At 41.4% G+C, this 17,422-nt stretch overlaps 1 non-coding gene across 1 annotated transcript; it reads right to left on the reverse strand.

Annotated features, from left to right (window-relative positions):
* Positions 1 to 3,350: 3,350 nt before the first annotated feature.
* Positions 3,351 to 3,456, reverse strand: LOC118986014 (U6 spliceosomal RNA). The gene has a single exon (XR_005066255.1). It is a non-coding gene; the product is annotated as a U6 spliceosomal RNA (small nuclear RNA).
* Positions 3,457 to 17,422: the final 13,966 nt, after the last annotated feature.

Raw genomic sequence — 17,422 nt, forward strand, 5'->3', positions numbered from 1 at the left:
ATTAACTTGATCACTTTTAATCTCCCTTTTAATTATTATGGCATTATTTTGCATGTTATAAAGTATCTATTTCTTATTGTCTAAAATCCCATATTAGCTCAACTACACTTGAGATATTTTATTTTTCCTGGCCTGGCTCTGTTCTCCCATTATGGTTTTCAATTCGTATTTTTCAGTCGAAAAAGACATTTTAATTAAACACATCTTCCTTTTGGAGTCTTTAAGACAAAGTGTCAGCAGGTAGGAACCTGACTGCTACGTCAAGTCTGAAAACAAATTTGGACACGGGCAGCAGCAGCTGGCTTTACCGATCAGCCGATGTGATCTGAGAATCACCTCAGGTCCAGCCTCTGTCACCAGATCAGGGAAAATCAGTTTTCTCTCCAGTCAAATTAGAGCGACCTGTTTTCAAATCTCTCAGCTTCCAGCCAGCCCTGATGTTTTCCTTTGGTTCCTGAAGCGGTTCTGCCTTCCACTGTCCTGTTGTTGTGACAGTCTTTGTCTCCACCCAGGCAGCACAAAGGCACCCACCCCCCACCCGCCTCCCACCGAAGGGACTGGTAGTTCCTTTTCTTGCATTGGGGAGATAGACCTGATATCACAGTAAGAAAAGGCATCTGATCTTTTTGGTCTCCTTTGTTGTCTCTCTCCAAGTTCTGCAGCCCTTTTTATCTGTAAATTTTAAAAAATTGTACATACATTTTCCGAATGTGCTGCATAATACAACTTCATACATCTAGAAAGCTGACAGCTGCCCTCTGAGGTATAGGCTGACAGCCTAAAATCCAGAAATCAATCATTTAGATAGAGTGATCCTATGCTATTGCTCCCAGTATGTATTGCAGCACCCAGGAACCACTTATTTGAGATATGCCATCATAACCCTGATAGATTAAAGCACCACATCCAGGAAACAACTGTGTGTGTGCGGAGGGGTGGGGGATGCTACCATGGATCTGCCGTGTTACAGCCCGGGATCCAGCAGCCAACCGGCAAGTCTGTGCCGAATCGGAGCTTCCAGAAACCTGTGAAGCAGCAGGATGACAGTTCTGTTCTTCAACAGCCCATTATGAGCTAATTAGCATACATGAATTGCAGATTTGAAGCATTAAAGTGATGTACAAATCATTAATTTTTTGTCAAATCCATGTCATCCTTGTGTATGCCTTCTTATTTTAATGTTGCATGACAGTGGAAAGAGGTACAATCCTCTGTATAAAAAGGAGAGATTTGGTGTAGCTGATATAATGAGATCTATTTAAACATATGTATTTTTCAGCTTTGAATATATCTGCTTGGGAAAAAATGCTACACTTTTCCCATTAGGGTTAATTGTGAAAGGATGTTAATATATTCCAAACCCCAGGGGTAGTTCTACATGTTGTCTGAATGAAACAAGGGATGTAAGACCAACTTCACGACTGAGCTTTCCTTTTAAAAAGTCCTCCTTTTGATGAATTAAAAGAACCATAAATTCTTTCTCACTGACTATAGAAGGTATAGCTGTTTAGAATGAGAGCTGAGCTTTCAGGTGTCTGAGAGATCTGATGTAACAGATCTATTCTTGTAAACCTAATGCCAAACATAATTTATAAAGATGTATAATGTAATGCAATGGAAAAGGGAAAACAGCATCAAAGCCAATTTTCATACTGCAAAAGGCTTCTAAATATTAATTTGTGGTTTTCTGCATTGTTTCTGTGTATTTAATTACTAAAGCTATTTGTGCTTAAAGAAATGCTTGGTGTTTCATTTGAATTTCTTTTTTCTTATTATAGTGGTGTCACAATGCTTAATTTGTTAGCACTGTAATAGTTTCCATGGTAACAGAGTCTAATATTATATATAAATATGTATGTGTTATACATGTGTGTGTGTTATAAATACGGACTATAGGTGATTATGACTTCATTCCAAAAGCACATCTCAGAGGACATAGCTCTTAAGGAAACCTGATTAAAAATGCAGTTATACTTAGTGATGTGAGCCTAAAGATATGGTCACACACCCGGTTCCCTTTTCCATATGGGAAAAAATGGAAGTTCTTAGGAAGAGAGAGACATTTGCCTGCTGTCTTCTTATAAGTTCCCTTCTGCCTGAGAGCAGAGTCGTCCATGCTGAGGGACATACTCTTGTGAATCTTTTTCTTCTTCCCACTTCCTTCCCCACCAACATTTTATTTAATCTTCAAGAATTTATTTATTTATTCTTAGACAGAGAGAGAGAGACATTAATTTGTTGTTCCACTTAGTGGTGCCTTCCTTGGTTGCTTCTTGTACATGCCCTGCCTGGGGATTGAACCTGCAACCTTGGTGTATCTGGATGACCCTGTAACAAACTGAGCTGCCTGGCCACTGCTTCCCCACCAACTTTTTAGCCACACAAAATCTAGACAAAGTGAAAACCATGGACAAACACCAGGAGAGATGTTTTTCCAGGGAGAATTATAACAAGAAGACTGAGGAATTGCACTGAGGAAGGTATGGAAAGGGTGAGATAATTTGTTGCATTTGTGTTGGTGAGAGAGAAGACTTCATAATAAAGAAAAACATATACATATGTACCACTTCACTCAGGAATTTTATGTACCTCTCACTAAATATTTAAGTATGATATCATGGTTTTCATCTTAGAGACAAGAAAGCCAAAGCTCAGAGTGGGCGAGTTAACACTGTCATGAATGTTAGATTTGCCAAAGTCTCTGTTCTTCCCACAATGTCATCTGACTGCCCCGAGGCCTTCTTTAGTGCAAGGTGCTAATGCTGTAAACCCACTCCTTTCCTAACATTCTACCTAGTCACCCTTGCAGTGGGAACTTGGGCAATGGCACTGATATGGAGATCACTTTGGGACTAAACCAAGAAAAAACCTGATAGAAGGGAACGATAGTGTGGTCATTGTTATCAGTAGGTGTTATTTTAAGCTTCATGTGACAACAGTAATAAAACAACTGCAGTGGCCTAACTAAATGGGATTTTTGTAAGCCATCACCAGCCCAGAGATAGGTAAATTGAGGTTGGTCTGGAGGCACCGCAAGGCTATCAAGGACTCAGCAGTTAAGCAGTTGCCTATCTTTCCACTATAACACTTTTAGTCCAAGGCTAAAATTTTTATGTTCCTCATGTGCATAATATAGCTGCTGCCCCACTGGACATCACAACTCCATTCCAGGCTGAAAGAAGATAAATGAATGAATAAAAGGCAAGTGAATAAACCAGTTGGTCTCTCTCTCTCTCTCTCTCTCTCAGGAAAATCACAAATTCAATATAGGATGCCACACGTTGTACTTTGACTCATATTGTTTCCTTGATATTAACCAGTGAGGTGTCAAATGACCTCTGGGAACTGCACAAAATATAAAGTCCTTCACAAATATGTGTGCCATCCTTGTGCGACTGCTATGCTAATCTTCTCTGTATGATTCCAATTTAACACATATGCTGCCAAAGTGAGTGTGAGCTTGTCTCTTTCCAGCAATAAACAATAACTTTCAGGAAGTCCTCACCAATAGATTATGCTTACTTGTATGTCATTGACCAGTCTCATATAAAAAGCCACCCCACAGAGGCAAGGGAGTCTGTGAAAGTGAGTCATTTTAACTGAAACCAATGTTGCCCTAGGTAAAATGGGGGTTCTGTTAGGAAAGAATGGGTAAGCAGCAAGCAATTGTAATCTTTTGTGATAGATACCAAGAATACACAGCAGTGTAGAGAAAGGAGCCCTTTACATAAAGGAAAAATAGCAAGAGCTTCTGGCATATGGATAAACACCAGCTTGGACCTGACTGATTTCCTTTCTGTTTCTTAGGTCTTCCTCTATTTAATACTTCTAAGTTGAAGTACTGAGTAGCTGCCTTCTTAGTATTTAACCATGAGCTTGTTTTCTCAGTGTCTGTACAACTCCTGTAAGATTATGGCGGTGTATATGGTCTGAGCGAGTAGGTTTTGCAGAAGCTGTGAGGTAGAGTGGTCAAGAGCTAAAGAGTCACACAGAACAGCATTCAAACTTGAGCTTCACTTCTTATAACTTGTGGGACTCTTAAAAAGGCTTTTAAGTTCTCAAACACTTGATTTGCTCACCTGGTCAAGGAGGACTATAGCGATACCTCTTTCAGAGAGTTTCTATGAAAAGGAAAAGAGTCAACGCACATAAAGCGCCTAAAGGAATCTCCAACACATGACAAGCATCTCACCAGCATTAATATTATTATTACTACTGTTATTAATCAACTTGACCTGGATCCAAATCATGGATCTTCCATTTTCTTGAGCAAGTCACTAAAAGACTTTAATCCTTAGTGCCATCATGTTAAAAATAGTTACCCTAATGCAACATTAGAGACTGTAGGTATAAAAAAATGACTGGTAACTAGTGGTAGTGGTAAACACACTTGTTGTCTACCAATGTCCGTTCCCCTTCTCCCTGACTATAGGACTTCATTTTTTTAGAATGGCGATATGTCCTGCTAACATTACTCTCTTCCCCAACTCCCTTGCTGTAGAGTATGACAAAATTCTGGGCAATGCAATGTAAGTGAGATTCCCCAGAGAGCTCTTTCTCTCCTGAATAAAAAGACAGTATCTTATTTTTGAAAGCCCTTTGCTCTATTTCCCTTTCCACTATATGTACAGAGGTGTTGCAGCTACTTTGAAAGCATAGGTCAAGAAACAAACTAATAACGATAGAGTGGGAAGTTAGACTTTGGGTGCCTGAAAGCATCAATGAAGCCCTGTACCAGCTTTAGATTGCCCAACTCTAGAAGTGTGATGAGAGAGAAACAAACCCACAGTAGTTTAAGTCAATATTTCTTCAACTACATTTTATATGCAACCAAACACAATCTGTGGTGACATAGGTTTTTGCCGTGTGGAGATTGTATTAGCAACCATCATCATCGTCATCACTTCTCTCTATTACATGCCTCCAGGATGTCCATTTCTGTGTTCTGTTCAAAGGTCTTGACTGTTCTGTGTTCTATTCAAAGGGCTTGACAATGGCCCCATGGAAGAAGTTTAGCCTGAAGAATGCAGTGATCAGGACTCCCATAGGGTCTTCAGTTCCCTGGAGAAAAGTGGGAAAACCCTAACTTCTGGAACTTGGGAGCAAAGACCAGGCACTAGTCAAACCCGCCCATTGAGTCCAAAGGGGCTGCTAACCCAGGAGAGCCCTGTGCATGTGCTGAACCCTTCTGCATTCCTCTGGGTCTGTAGTCTGGAGATCTACAAGTTCATTGCCCCCTAATTGCCTGCAGACACCCGGGTGACAGTAAGACTACCTGGAATGGGGCTACAGAGAGATCAATGCTGGGTAATTGATGGGTAATACTGCAAAGATTATTTTGTGGTTAATGGTGACCACCAATAATTAGAGATGGATGAAGAGTAACAATCTCCCCACCACCTCTTCATCAATTTATATTGAGAGTGCATCTCTGACCAAATTCGGCCTCACATAAAGATGTATATTAAACATTTATTAGGAAGCAGACACAAAAAAGCTCATAAAAGCTATTCTATGAGTCTGATGAAATTCTAGCTTGTGGCCTTCAGGGGTTCTAACTCTACCGGTGTGTGCAATGTTTACTTGAGTCAGACATGGCTCTCCTTCAGAGGCAGGTTCAGTTAGCCTCATAGTAGATATCAGGCCATCAGAGGGCTGAGTAAATAGGCAGACACTGTACAATCTAGGGAACAATATCCCTAATGGTATAAGCCATAGGGTTTTGTAGATTGTTATCCTATTTATGCAAGCAGGACGGGAGTCTGTGGAATATTTCGTGGAACCCACATGGCTTTATTCTCACTGTTTTCACTATGTCATACCCATTTCTGATATTCCTAAATCCTAACTGACAAGTCAATTTTTACCCATGGAAATCCATTTTTAACATCTATTATGCCGACTAAGAATACTCTGGTATTGTTGGAAGATTAAGATAGCTACAGCTTTGCTAGGAAGCAGCTCTGGAGGATGGGATATCTGGAGGATGGGTTATCTGAAGGATGGGCTATTTGAAGGCTAGCTGATGACACATAGGGTATAAATTTTGGGTTAGGGCAAATGATCACCCTAATGATGTGGCTTAAGCTGACTGACATATACACATATTAAGAGCCAAATCAGAACTAGACCTCATGTCCTCTGACTCCCAAGTTTGAAAATCTTAATACTATAGCATCCCATCTTGGTATTAATCCTGCAAACAGTCCGAATCCATTTTTGTTAAGAGGTAACCTTTGCTAAGTTAGCCTAATAGCAGCATCGACATGTTTCCTACTGAGAATGAAAGTAGCCAATTTAGTTGCTGATATTTATCTTGGAGGAGCATGCAAATGGGATAAGGCAGGATTAAATAACTGCATCAAATGACGAAAATTTGGATTGATGAGAGATTTCAATGTAAAATAACAAATGGCTGTTAGAAAATTAAGATAAAATATGATAAATACTAAGAAGTTCAAAGCGAACCTTGCCTTGTTATCATCTCTCCTCCCTTTCAGCCCTCCAGTGTCTGTATTCTGTATTTCGCTGTCCTGTTCTGATTTCATTACCATTTATGTTCATCTCTTTGATAATTTCTTTTGTTATTAATAAGCATCCACTCTATGTCTTCTCATTTATTTTTACATGGGACATTAGGGGAAAACAATTAAAGAGTTCCCAGATATGATCACTGGCTTGTGGTGGTATGTTTTAAACTTTCAAAGAAGCTAGGGTTCTGCTGTGGGGATTGAGCGGTCACCTGAAGAAATAGAGGGCCCTACACTAGCCATCCCCTGTTTCTTAGAAAGGTGAGGCTCGCCACCTACTCACACAGAGCGGAGGCCTTCTGATTCATCCACTGGCTTTACGTAAATGTGGTTAGTTCTCTTTGGCTGTTCTTCTGAAGGAAAATATGTGCTCTTTTGTTATTCAGTGGATGTAGAGGTGAAGGCTACAGTCGCCAGTACAACACATTGTGAGGATCTCACTTTACTGGAGAGTGTGGTACAGGAAGAATGAGCAGGCTGATTGAAGCCAAAACTATGATGCAATTGTCGGCTTTCTGGAGGGGGTGGTGAGGGGTGAGTATAATAAATTTCCACCTAAAGAAACTGGTACTCCACCCCCCAAAAACCCCACAAATGGTATATTAATATCTTACCTTTTCTCCACCTGGGAAACAAAGATAATTTTTTTTAGCCTCCTTCACTGAAAGGACAAAAGAAAAGGCTCTTATAAAAGGCCTAGTTAGACACTAAATGTGAAATCAGTTCTTAATGATAATCTACTGAAGTCTTTATTGTTTGATCTTCTGGGAATTAAAAATCGCTAGGTCTTCCCTGAAACTGTCCCCTGGGAATAGCGTGTGGCTCCCAGATGCTGTGCAATTAAATTTCCTGGAGAGGAGGAGGCTGGGAAATTACAGACCACTGAGTCCACAGATTAAAATATAAACAAGTAACGGGTAAATGGGTTAAAGAGCTAAGTGGTGGTCCATTTGAGGATTGGCCTTTTCTCTATTAAACCTGGTATCAAAGGCTGAATGCCATGATAAGGAGTTCAAAAGTACCCTGAGCTTGAAACAGCTTTGAAAAAGCCAAGCTGCTTTAACTGATATAATTATGGTGGATTCATTGAAGTCTGAACAGCAAAGTATTTAAAGCACTGTCAGGAAATATTAAATCTCCCTCTGATTCTAGGATTAAAAAAAGGTAAGACAGCTCATTTTTTACATTAAAGCAGGATTGGGCCTGATTAATATTTGAAATATTTTTTCCCAGTTTCGGCAGCATTAGATTTTGGCTAGTGAAATATAAATGAACATCAATTGCATATGACAACTGCTGATTCAAACCACTTAGAATTCCCTGAATGTCCCTTTCTCTCTTAGACTGGCTGCTCGAGTCTCATCATCAAAGGCAGCTCAGTGGAGGAGGCCCCGTCTAGGCTGTGAGGTTAGAGAGATAGCCCTTTGTTTTGTGAAAACATGAATCGTTATCAGGGCCATTACAACCTCTCAAGCTAGGTCACAGCACTCCAAGTCATTCTGCATTTTGTTCAGATTCAGGGAGCTCGGAGACTTGTTGCTGCCTTTTTGTTTCAGTGGAAATCAAATCTGCTTCAGTCGCCACTTCCTCCCGCTTCAGTCTGAGACCAAAGGTTTGAGAGAACAGTATCAGCATGGAATGTTGAAGCCACAATAATAAAGATGACCCATTTACCCAGTAAACATTTTTGCTGATGATTTAGGAAATGAATGAAGACTAAAAAATATGAGCTATTTTTTAATTTGTCCTTGGAGGGCAATTTAATCATGGTTAGTCATTGGCTATCATAGTGAGTTCCTTGAAGCAACGTCAGAGTCCAAATTAAGCAGTTCATTATATACAAACTAATTTAAGAGATGAAGTTGATTTGGCTTTTTAGAATCAAGGGCCTTATGTTTCCATTAGTGTAATTTAAAAATATGGTAACTGGATTCACCTAAGACTCCAAGCTCTCTCCAACTCCCTCTTTCCCCCCACCCAGATTTGATTTCAAGATCTTATCTAAAAGATCTATTAGAACAAAGACCCCACTAATGAAGTAGCTAACCCCAAGACTATGCTGTTAGCCTGTGGGGGCTTGTTTTATTCCATTAATTTGAAAGCTGTCACTTTATCTCCAGTGGTAATTAGTGTGTGAAATCTATCTCTACCTACTTATATGGGAGGAGATGCCACTATTTCCTCTATTTTGAACTCAGGTTTGTACCACAGGCTAGACCAGTTCACCCTACATTTGTCTGAGTTAGTGATCTTGCAAAATGCATCCCTTAAAATAGCTTGGAAAACATTTCCCACGCAAATGTTCTGAGGTTAGCTAAGGCTGGAGCTGATGGAGCCAATGGGCTTCGCAGATTTTGGATTGATTCTGCTCCCCTCACCCAGGCTGCTCTTTGCTGTATGAATTGAGCACAAAAGGTCACAGTGAATCAATCCGGGCCTGGGTTTGCAAAAATGTGAATAGAAGGTAGTCAGTCATGGTAACTCCCGTTCGTGAGAAGGTTATTAAAGTTCACTGGAAAACAATTTCCCCAATCTCACATTTATAATTGAATACTGCTGTTGTGAGGTTTCAATGAGATGAAGTATGTGGAAGTGCTTCGAAAACTCTGTAAAATAAAGTCTGAAAGGAGCTGCGTAGCTATTAACTGTGCTTATGCTAGAGAATGGGATTATGGGGGAAAGAGCATTGTCTCATTTACACCCTTCTCTCGTGTCTGAGTTTTTAAAGCTGCAAATGCGTATGACATAAAATCAGCTATATACATATACATGTATGTGTATATGTACACATATGCACTTATGTACATGTGAATCTTTGCTTTTTTAAGTGCTTTCCACAGGAAAAGATATAAAAATAGTCTATCTTTAGTCATTAAAACTCACTGTGCCCTGGATTTCAAATGACTAAAACAGAAGTAATAATCAAGTTTTTTTAAGGGAAAAATCAAATATCATATATGTGGTCAAGAATAGAAAAAATGCAGCTAGATTTTTACAGGTTCATAACATATTCTGCAGGGATGATTGGAAGATTCTCTTTTAAAAATCTAAAATGAGGTTGTATTTTGCTTTTAGCTGTGTGTAAAATCAGCACGATTATGAATATTCTGGGGACTTTGTGTGAGAATTGAATATTATAGGCCATCTCAGGTCAACAAGGATAATCCCATGCATAATTCAGTGTAGATACAATAGGGACAAATACAGAAACAGAAACCCCAGTTAAACTGGGAAGAGAGGAGGTGCCCTTATAAGGGGATCCCTAATGCAGGGAAAAGCACCCACCTTTTATCCTGCATTTAAGATCCTTTCCCTGCTGTTCCCTCCTTCTTCAACCTTCTCATTCTGGCCCCCAGACATTGGGGCCCCCGCTGGACTTTGGAGTCGGAAGACTGGAGTTCCAATTCTAGGTATGCAGTTGAAGGGCTGCTTGGGGCTGGGGCCACGCTTTAAAGCTTATGGAACCTCCTTTCTGAAATGGGGGTCTCCAGGATCAAATGAGATCGATGACAAAAGCACCCCAGAAAGTGCACATCCACAAACAAAGATAAGATTGGAACATGATTTACTTTCCATTCTAGCTTGTCTGTGTCAACATTTATGCAACTGACATCCCGTTGCCTGGGGACCTTGTTGTCTGTAGTTAATCTGATAAAGTAAACTCTGCTTCTGCGTGGGGAGGTGCTAATGAGTTAATTTAGTACCCTTCTCAGGAAATATATTTACATTCGGAAGGAACTAAAAGAGGCTTTTCCAACTTCAGTTTGGGAATGGGAGGAGGAGACTGCCAAAAAAGCTCTGAACTAGTCAGTGCCTTCCCCTAGTGCCAGACACTCTGATGGGAGCTCAGGATTCATTGTTTTTCAGTCCCACACGACAAACCTATGAAGTGTGTCCACAGGCAAGATTTCCTAACAAGCATTTGGCTTCCTATCAGTGGATCAGTTCATCAGGGAAATATTAAGACTGCAATGTGATCAAAGTGGATAGAAGCATCATTGTTTGGAACTTGCATCTTAGGAAAAAAGCTGTAGCTTGCTGTTCAGATGCATTGTTTAGTGCTTTGTTTATTTTAAAAATGGGCAATCAGCATTATAAGAATGTGTATGCAACTCAAAGCTAATGATAGTGTTGGAGCAGATAAGAAAAGAAAAGGATTTTCTAAGTTAAAAAAATAAATAAAAGAATAGTATAGTGAACCTCTACACAGCAAATTCAATATAGATTCAACATTTATCAAGATTTCCTCACTTGTTTCCTCTATCGCCCCTTTCATTCTGAAATATATTAAAACAAATGAATCACTTTGTGTTATTTCAGCCCTAAAAGAGAGTGATGAAAAAATGATAATTTTTTCTTAAAGAAGAATTTTTCTTCATTGACCAGGGCTAACTGATTACTCTGAAATACAGTTTATATAGGGAAGTTAGGCCTGAGGCTTAACTTTCTAATTTTCTCCTTTAATTGCTCATTGTCAGAGTGAAGTATTGTACGTGGGTTACCTCCAATGGTGACCAAGTCGCGCATGTGTGTGTGTGTGTGTGTGTGTGTGTGTGTGTTGTTTTGATTTTGCTTTTCTTGCTTTGACCAGACATCTTTGTTTGGGGATTTGTGGCTTTTTTAATGTATTCAGTGTTGTCGCAGCTGTCAGTGCCCTGTCCACATCGTGGCCACGCTCACCATCCTGGACATGAAGCTGGCAAGCACCTGCCACTCTCTCTCCACTTGAGAGTCAAATCATCTTAGGCACGGGACACCAGAAAATTGACGTGCTGGGACTACTGCCCAGTCAGCAACGTAGGAGGGTAAGCCTGAGACACGTTCCACACAGTTTCCCAGGGGTCCCAGCTGGATTGAGCCACAGATGTCCTCCACAGCAACCTGCCAATTGACATATCTTATATTGGCTTTCTACTCTTTCTAGTTTTGCTTCCCCACTCCCCGGCCCCCTCCCCTGGATCATTCCCTATAGCCACATGCATGCAAATGGTCTCCTCGTCGTCTACTCCCGAGGGAACCTGCACTAGGAAAGGTGACAGAAAGAGCAGTTACAGGAAGCAGATACCCAGAATGGGATACTGACCGGATGGATGGGGCAGCCCCCACTACTGCGGGTGAGCCACTGCTGACCTCTGACCCTGCCCAGCAGCACAGTTTCTTGGACTTCACCTATGGGGGGTTGGGAGAGGGAACCTGCCGAGGAGTCTGAACTGGCTCATGCAAAATGTCTCAAATGCTAGAAAGATACGGGGCACAGTTAGTTACGAGGAATTAGTTGGCAGTTGTTAGCATCCACGGGAAGGAATAAAAAAGACTTCGGTCAAAAATCTATCAACTTTGGGCATGGTATGAAAACCAGAATGCCTCAGTGGTTGTGTTCAAACAGACCCTCGTCTCCTGTCTTCAGAAGGCTATGCTAACGATCAGACCCAAGATTTAAATGTAAGAGTGGGGGAACTTCAAAGAGCCTAAATCATTAGCCCCAGTATCTCCTATACTGAAGTTCAGGACCCTGAGGCCTAGAATGAAGACTTCAGGGTGCATGTGTTTGTGCCCTGTCAACAGCCTCCCCCTGACCCCCATACCTCTGATCCCTGGGCCAATCGGTATGGGCCTGGCCCCTAGAGGAAGCCACCCTCCATTCTCTAAAGATTATGCAAAATCCTTACTGAAATGAGTGACTTCAAGATATGTTTGTTCTCTTAAAAACCTCTACTCCTTTCCAACTCCCTTTATTGCTTCTACACCTGTGTTGTCCAACCCAACAGTCACTAGCCACCATAACTATAAACCAATTAAGAATTGGTCAAGAATTCCCTTCCTCAGACCCACTAGCTACATTTCCAGCACTCAATAACCACACGTGAGCAGTGCATTCCCACCCTTGCAGGAAAGTCTATCAGACAGAGGTGACTTAGACCAGAGATCGGCAAGCTTTCCTTTAAAGGGTCAGACAGTAATTGTTCCAGCCTTTGTAAGCCATCAACTCTGCCACTGTAGCATGAAAGCAGCCACAGGCAACACATAAACAAATGGATGTGGTTGTGTTTCTTAATTTTACACAGTTTTAGGTGTCAAGCCCATGGCCCCTTGTGTGCTAGGTCTTCAACAAAAACTAGGGGCAGATCTTGGAGTGCAGCAAAAAAGAGGCACTGGAAAAAGTTCGTGCCATGAACAGAAAGAGAATTATTTACCCAAGGGCTTATGAACACCAACATGTTTGGGGACAACATGCCTGGGAATGCAACTTGGAACTACTCAGAGAAGATGAAGACAAGGGTCAGTGGGGAAGAGTGTGTTGCTGTGAGTGCTGACGTGATTTCACAACCTGGCAAGGACTGTTGCCAGTGTTCTGGATGTCAGCCATTCTAAGAGGTGTGTAGGTGTGTCTCACCGTTGTTTTAATTTGCATTTTCTTGATGACATACGAGGTTGAGCATCTTTTCATATGCTTATTTACCATCTGTGTAACTTCTTTGGTGTGGTGTCTGTTAAAGGCTTTGGCCCACTTTTTAAATCAGGTTTTTGTTTTCTTATTGCTGAGTTTTAAGAGTTCTTTGTGTATTTTGGATAACAGTCCTTTTTTAGATATGTCTTCTACAAAATGTTTTCTCCCAGCCTGTGATCCATCTTCTTCTTCTTCTCTTGATAGTGTCTTTTGCAGAGCAGTTTTAAATTTTGATGAAATGCAATTTATCAATCATTTCTTTCATGGATTGTGCCTTTGGTATTTTATCTAAAAAGTCATCACCAGAGCCAAAGTTACCTAGATTTTTTCCTAGACTATCTTAGTTTTACAGTTTTGAGGTTCATGTTAAGGTCTTTATTTAGGTGATTTGTTTTAAATTAATTTTTGTGAAAGGTGTAAGGTCTGCGTCTACATTCATTCTTTTGTACGTGGATGTAGCATTTAGCATTATTTGTTAAAAAGACCATCTTTCTTCAAGGTCATGTATTTTTCAAACATCCTGGAGCACTGGAATGTGTGCATGTACAGAAGTCTGAAGGAAGTGAACTCTAGACAGAGAGACAGACAGAGAGGCAGACCAGCCTTCCCCAGGTGGGCACAGTTTCACTTACTTTTTACAACAACCCTGTGAGTAGGGATTATTATTAAACTGCTTGCTCGGGGTCACACAGGTCAATTCCCACTAGCCCAGGGGAAAAGCAAAAATCAGGGGAGATCTCCTGTTTGCCAAAACAAATGGCATTTTAACCTTTGTCTAATTGGCAGTATTTTGACAATGTTAGCTGTAATCTTGGAACCCTCCCCACTGACTCTTGTAACACCCAGTTTTCCTTCTTTCACTCTGGCCCACCCTTCTCATTTCTCTCCTTCCATCTCCTTAGTTGTTGGTATTTTCCAGAGATCCAACCGCAACATTGTTCTCAACCTCTAGATTGTGCCTCTTTCTGATGTCTTTCTTGGATGGTGGCATTCCTCTGCTTCAGTTGCCCAAGCCAATGGTAACAATTCCCCAAGTATTTACTACCAATTCGGATAGCTCTCCTAATTTCCTAGCCCGATCTCCACGTGAATTACCCCATGGCAGTTCAAACCCAGATTGTCCAAACCTGACCCCATCTTTTGTGTTGCCTACGTTAGAGAAGGAAACTACCTGAAAAACTCTCAGGACTGAAAGTTGGACATAATCCTAACTCTCTCCCACTCCTGCTTTCAAATACTTACTAATAATCTTAATCTCTTACATCCCTGTTCTTCGGCAATCCCTTATATCCACCCCTTCTGTCCATTCTTACTGTTTATATCTCATTCCAGATTCTTCTCACTTCCTGCCTACTTATTGAAACAATCCCTGACTTTCTCTCCTGCCTCTAGCCTGATTCCTCTCCAATCCATCATCTGTCACACTGTCATTATGGTCTTTCTAGTGCCACATTTGCTCATGTGCTTACTCTACCTAAAAGCCTTCAACGGCATCCTACTGACTCTGAGAAGAAGTGATTGAACATGATTTCTAAACCTATTTGGTTAGGTAGTCCCCAGTTCTTCTCTCTAAGATCATTTTTTGTGGCTTGCATTTGCATTTTCCTTAGCAAGCCATACTTTCCCTTAGACATTTCTTGCACGCTGTTGCTCCTTCCACGGAATTGGGATGCTTCTCTTTTATGTTATGTTGTTACGCCATTCATTGTACATTATTTTGATTATGTGTTTGCTTCAGTCCTTTCCTATTACAGTTAGACATCTTAAGTGCAAGCACAGATTGGCTTTAGTGTCTTCAGCCTTGAATAGTTTGGTTGGCCCTTGCTTAATGGATGAGTGAATGAAGGTCCCTCTCCATTGCTGAGCTCTGTGCTCTGTTGGTCATGACTGCCTATTCTGATTTTGTCTGGGAATTTTTATGCTGTCATGTGATGATTCAGCTCCTTCCCAATTCTCAGTGGCCTGGTTTAGTCACATAAATGGTTTTGATATGGTTCCTATGTTGGTTATATGGTTACATAATATTGTACTATTATGGCATTCCCTGACATCAGACCTTACGTCTTTGAAGACCTAGACATTGGCCTCTAGATTGTGCCTCTTTCTATACAGCGTCCCATCCCATGTAATCTCCAGGCTCAGTTTTTGTTTTGTTTTGTTTTCAGCTTGGAGTTTCCTTAATGAAGGCTGAAAATGTTAGGCAGCTTCTGTCCAAGAGATATATTCTGTCAACTACTGGTCTTCCCTTGCCACTTAAACAGCAATTAACCCTTTGAGGCCCAGCTGCCTAGAAATAAAACAGCACCGAGATCACTATACCGAGGGTTCAGGATTGCTATTTTCTTTCTTCTGCCAAAATTCCAAGCACTGAGTTGGCTGGGGATTTGGAGTAGCTACTTTAGATCACGGGGTGAGTTGGCTCATTCCATCCCAGTTATTAATTCCTTGCCTCATGCTAGACAGCCCGGGCCTATTTGCTCTCAGACCCATCCATATTGTAGGAAGTCTAAGGTTTGAGGCTGCTGTTCCAGGGCCCATGTCTGTGGTCTTGTGTTTCATTTAGTGCGAGGCACTGGAATAATGATAGAGGATAGGAACAAGGGAAGCCAGGGTATTTTCCCACTCCCTATTAGCCTTGAAAGTGTCTCTGGCAGTCACTGAGCTTCTTTTTTGGCTGGAGATCCCATTAGGCAAGCCCATCATAGTTCTAACTTTCAATGAGCACTGATAACTGTCTTCCCCATTGCCCTGTGCTCCAACATACTAATGGCTTCCTGTTCTGGCTCCTCTCTGGGATGGTTGCCTGACTGTCTCCGGACTGATTTTTAGTTCTGCCATTTCCTGTGCAACCAATTACTTTACTTCTCTCTTTAAAAAAAAAAAAGAGAGAGTGGTTTCTAGTTTTTGGTTTGAGTTCTGACCGATATCCTCTGATGCCTTCCGACCCAGTCATCCTACCACTGTGTGGGGGCTGCCTGAAGTTAAGCACACAGCCCTGGAGCTCCTGCAGCTTTAAGAAGTGGACCATGGCTGACTCCACGTCGTCCCCACCTCTGAAAATTCTCAGACTCTGGGAAGTCCCTTCAGCTCTGCACGTGGGCTGTTAGGCAGCAGCGTTCCCTAGTCTGAGCTGTGTGGGATGATTCCCCAACAGTCCCAAACATTGTTGCTGTCTATGTGACAGCAAAAAAATGGTTCGGCAGAAGCCAGTCTGGGCATCACAATGCCGAGGGCCATATGTTTCTGCTAACTTCCTGCCAAAATGTTGTTTGAGATAGGAAAAGTATAACTTTTTAATCCTGGATTTAAAAAAAAGCAAACTCTAACCCAGGGGTACATTTTAAGTTAAAAAGTAAGAGAACAAAACTGAATGTAAATTATAGTCAAAATGATAACAGGTAGTGATTGAGATTGGGGGATTAAGGAGGTAAAGTCTAGGAAATGTTTAAAAGTATAGAGGTTCATACTGTATGCCGAATCCTCAGCTGTAACCCCAGGGACTCCCCCCGCCCCTGCAACCCGTGCTGTGCATGGTGATCTGATGAGCTCTGCGGGTGAAATTGAAGACAATGAGCATTCCCATGCAATTGTATCTCCTCTCACATACTCAGCCAACCCTTGCTCAGCTTCTTGTCTCCTGATGTGTGGAATTTTGGCTTCTACCCCAGAGTAGATCATTGCTTCTTCCCCATCTAGTGTAAAGACTCACAAACCCCCATCCTTCTTTTCGTTTATTGGGCTTGAGTTTTGGACTCAGCTCTGCTTGCTCCCTTGATGGTGGCCGCCTTTTCAGCTTGGCTGAAATGTCCCTATACTCCTCAAGGACTGTACCAGCTGTGTTGGCCTGAACACCCTCCTCAACACCCTCCTACCACAGAAGGAAATATGGCACTTACAAAAGACAGAACAAGAAGGAGCAGAGTGACAAAATCTAGTGCAGAAACAGGACAGACAAGAAGAGGAAAATTAGCAGATTTTTAAATGCATAATCTTTCATTCCTTAGCAGAAGTCATAATTTGTAAATTTTAAGATATAGTCAAGAATTAGCAATAATTTAAAAGAGAGAGAGAAATATTAGTAAAGAAATGTGACCACAGGGCCGGTGAGCCAGAAATTCCAGTAGAATGATTTTAAACATACACTTCGTGCTGTTGGTGTCCTGCCCGTTACCCTAAGCCCACTCCACATGGGCCTATAGAGGGTATTTTGCCAATGGTGTTCTGCCTCTCTCTGCCTATGGCAGCTCTCTGGCAGGAGGAGCATGCTCATTCATTCACAGACAGGCTTGAAGTGCTGGAGGGTAATGCCCCAGGAATGAGTGTGATTAGGATCAAATAGGTAAAAACATCAACTAAGTTTTTGAAGAAATGTTATTCCTACCCCCAAACCCAAGCCCACAATACAAAAGGCTTGTGTTTACTCCTGTATTCAATACAGTATTGG

Source organism: Sturnira hondurensis, unplaced genomic scaffold (genome assembly GCF_014824575.4).
Source record: "Sturnira hondurensis isolate 20B ecotype Veracruz unplaced genomic scaffold, ASM1482457v3 Scaffold0004136, whole genome shotgun sequence".
Taxonomy (NCBI): Eukaryota; Metazoa; Chordata; class Mammalia; order Chiroptera; family Phyllostomidae; genus Sturnira; species Sturnira hondurensis.